The sequence below is a fragment of the Neovison vison genome, chromosome 1 (assembly GCF_020171115.1).
Source record: "Neovison vison isolate M4711 chromosome 1, ASM_NN_V1, whole genome shotgun sequence".
NCBI classification, from domain to species: Eukaryota; Metazoa; Chordata; class Mammalia; order Carnivora; family Mustelidae; genus Neogale; species Neogale vison.
This window is the reverse complement of record NC_058091.1, coordinates 90,370,195-90,373,962: the sequence shown is the minus strand read 5'-3', so window position 1 is coordinate 90,373,962 and position 3,768 is coordinate 90,370,195. Positions and strand designations below refer to the sequence as shown.

The 3,768-nt window shown below is 46.9% G+C and overlaps 1 non-coding gene across 1 annotated transcript; it reads left to right on the top strand.

The window, feature by feature from the left end:
* Positions 1–1,225: 1,225 nt before the first annotated feature.
* Positions 1,226–1,329, top strand: LOC122898324. Its single transcript, XR_006382991.1, has one exon. It is a non-coding gene; the product is annotated as a small nucleolar RNA U13 (small nucleolar RNA).
* Positions 1,330–3,768: the final 2,439 nt, after the last annotated feature.

The following is a 3,768-nucleotide window of genomic DNA, read 5'->3' as shown; positions in this document are numbered from 1 at the left end:
TGGTCTTTGGTAGAGGAGGTTAAATAGATTTTTTTAAAAGATTTTATTTATTTGACAGAGAGAGATCGCAAGCAGGCAGAGAGAGAAAGAGAGGAGGAAGCAGGTTCTCCGCTGAGCAGAGAGCCCGATGCAGGACTCGATCCCAGGACCCTGGGATCATGATCTGAACCGAAGGCAAAGGCTTAAACCACTGAGCCAACCAGGAACCCCTGGTGGAAGAGGTTAAACCTCAGGGCAACTTCCTCACTGATATGAGGTCCCAGCAACCTGGCCCTGATCTGGGAGAAGGCTCTAAGCTGATACACCCAAGGCCCCACCCAACCCATCCATAGGCAAAGATAAGCTCGTGTGGCTTTTCCAGGTGCCTTCAGATCCAGAGATGACTTGGGTGGGTCCTGCTGCAGTTAGAGTCTCTCCCTGGGCCAGGTGTCCACAGATTAAAGCAAATAGGGTCAGGTCCTTGAACCCTGCCTTGACAGCTTGGCTCTGGGAAATCCTTCACTCCCTAACAGAACACCGCATCCTTCACCTCCCAGGCGTGCATCTTGTGAATAAAAGCATGTCCAAGTTAGAACTATAGTAAGATACAATTTTTTACCTATCAGATTGGCAAAAATAATTTTTTTTTTTTCCGGTAGCACACTTTGTTGGCCAGGCTGTAGGGAAATAATCACACTCATCCATTGCTGGTGGGAGTTCAATTGTTACAACCTCTGCAGAGAACAATTAAGCAATATGTATCAAGATTACAAACGCATATAACCATTGACCAACAATTCCAGGTCTGAGAATTGATGCTACAGATATAACTTGTACGTGCGAAATGACGCATGTACGAGATTATTCACTGCAGCATTGTTTGTAAAAACTAAAGAAGGAAATGACCTAACTCAACAAAGGACTGGTTGAATAAATGACAGATCAGCCATACAATGGAATATTATGCAGCTGTTAAAAAAAAAAAAAGCTCAAGGCATTCTTTACATACCACTATCAAGAGCCCTCTGAGATGGAGTAAACTGAAGAAGTAAGATACAGAACCATGTGTAAAGTATGCTACCTTTTTTGGAGAAAGGGGACAAAATAAGAATAGAAATTTTAAAATTCATGCTTTCCCTCACAGAGGCAAGGCAAAAATTCAAGGGACTTGGAAGGGACTTGAAAAGGACTTGGAAAGAAATTGCCCTACCCACCTCTCCACCTTGGAATAAGAATATAAGAATAGATCCTTTTGTAGTTCATAAGCATGATGATTGGGTGTTCATGCTCCTGTGTGACATGTGCCTCCCTTAAACCTTGTTATGACCTCGGCACATTACCCATCTGATGTGGAAAAAAAAAACAAAAAAGAAAAAAACAAAGAATGTAAGAATAATCCTGTTCTCAGACCTGCTTCTTATCCCTCAGGGCCTTTGCACTTACAAGCTAGCCTCCTTGCTCCTCCCCTGACCTCATTAATACCAATTGTCCTTGGCCAATGAGGAAAGAGAAGAGGCGGTGCTTAATATGTAAATGAGTTATTGGGTCCAGTAGTCGCCAGCCACTCTCAGGTCCCCCTTCAAAGGAACAAAAACCTGTATTTTGGAGGTCCCTAGTTTGTTCACACTGCAAGTGATGATTTGGTTTCAGCACTGAAGTGTATGTGTCCTCCCTTTGAAATCAATTGCTTGTACTGTTTTTTTGTACTTAAACAGCAAATTGATTTTCCTTTTGAATTGTGCAAAAGCTGAAAGTGAAAGGCATTTTATATCTAGTTGTATGTCTGCATATATCTAAGCAAACTTGATTTGAGTTAATACTGGGGTCCCATGAGAATATTTTTCCTTGAAATGAGGTCCTAAACATTAATGATGGTCGAGAAGAATCTGTTTGATTACAAGCTTCTCAAGAGCCTACAAGAAGTCTTTTCTTCTTTTGAGGGTGGAAGGGGATATCTTCTCAGGAACGCAGTAAGTGCTTAGTTAATGTCTGTCAAAGTAATGATCTAATTTAAGTAGGAATCTCAGCAGCAAGCAGGCAAGGTCCTGTCCCTCTCCCTCCCTGATGCAATTGGCAAGGAAGCCAGAACTTTATGATGTGGAAGCAGACAGCGCATGGCCCAGCGCCAGCACCTGGCTTGCATCCTCCACGCACCTGCCTGGGAATGGGGGTGGTAGCGGCGACAGACCAGGGCAGACTACTGCCGATGTCGGGCGTGGTCCCCCAAGTCAATGGGAGCGCGTTCCTCAGATAGGGGTGCGATGGTTGGAATGTGAGACCAGAGGCAATGATGGAGCTCGCCAGCCCAAGAGCTGAACAAATATTGACCCTGAGCAGGGCAGACTCTTGAAAGCCCTCCATGGGATGCCTCTCGGTGTTCCCCTATCTCCAGTCGGCCTCATAGCTGGGTGTCTCCAGCCGGGGTGGGGGTGGGGCTGGGGCTGGGGGAGGAGGGTGCTGACTCTCTCTCTGGGGCCCAAGACCCAGAGACCCTGCGTCACCTGACATGAGGTTCCATGGGCTTCCACTCTTGGCTCTCACTGACCTGTGGGCTCTCTAGCGTGGACATGGGTGGCACCTGGATTAGGACACATGCCTCCCTGGAGCCAGGTTGCCTTTAAAATGCCCCATGGAGGCCCTCTCCCCAGGTCTTCATTAAAAAAGAAATGCACTATGGGCCAAGGACAATTGCTCTCCTAATTATTAATAATAATAATGATAAGAAACATTTATGTAATTTTTTAAAAGATTTTTATTTTTATTTGTCAGAGAGAGAGGGAGAGGTAGGCAGAGGGAGAAGCAGACTCCCCACTGAGCAAGGAGTCTGATTCGGGACTGGATCCCAGGACCCTGGCATCATGACCTGAGCCGAAGGCAGATGTTTAACTGACTGAGCCACCCAGGAGTCCCAATGATAAAAAACATTTAGTAAGAGTTTTTTGTGTACTAGGCACTAGATGCTTTATATGTAATAACCCATATAATCCTCACAACAAGCGTGGGAGGTGAGTATTATTTTTCATCCCCATTTCACAGATGCAGAAACTGACTCACAGGGAGAGTGAGAAGTGCTAGATGGAGAAAAGCCACTCAAAGATATCATGTAAAACATGGAAATGGGGGGGGGGTCCTTTAAGAAGGCTGAGTAGCAGTCTCCTTTTACAGAAGGGGACACTGAGGCCCAGAGCGGGGATGGCCTACACAAGGTCACTCTGGGCTGAGGAACAAAGGCGCCGAGTCAAAGGTGCAGTTAAGCAGCCGACATTCCTAGGGAGCTGACTGCTGAGCCTTGGGGTTACCTGAGGTCTTGTCTTCCAAGATCCTGAATGCTTTGTTTTCTTTTCCTGCAGGCCCGATACTCTGGGCAGACACCCCCAGCCCCTCTCCCCATCAAATATCTTTCTCCTCTCCCATCTTAATCACCCTAACCCTGACATTTTCCCCACATCATACCAACAAATTGCTTTCCAGAACCCAGTCCCAGGACCCTCTCTTCTGAGGCTTCTCTGGGATGTGTTCCCAGAACCTCTATGGACCTCTGTTTCCCAGCTTGTTCAATGAGGAAGTTTGGGCTGGATCGTGCCAAGACCCTTCCTCTGTGTCTCTGAGAAGCTAGGAATCTCAGATTCCAAGTCTGTACCTGACAGGGTGGCTGCTGGCCTGCCTGGGCCTCCTGGAACCCTGCAGGCAGCTGGGGTCTCCCTCTCAGTTTCATTGCCAGGCTGGGAGGAGGAGGAGGTCAAGACTGGAGATGGGAAGATGGGTAGGGTATTCAAGGGGTTCACCCCA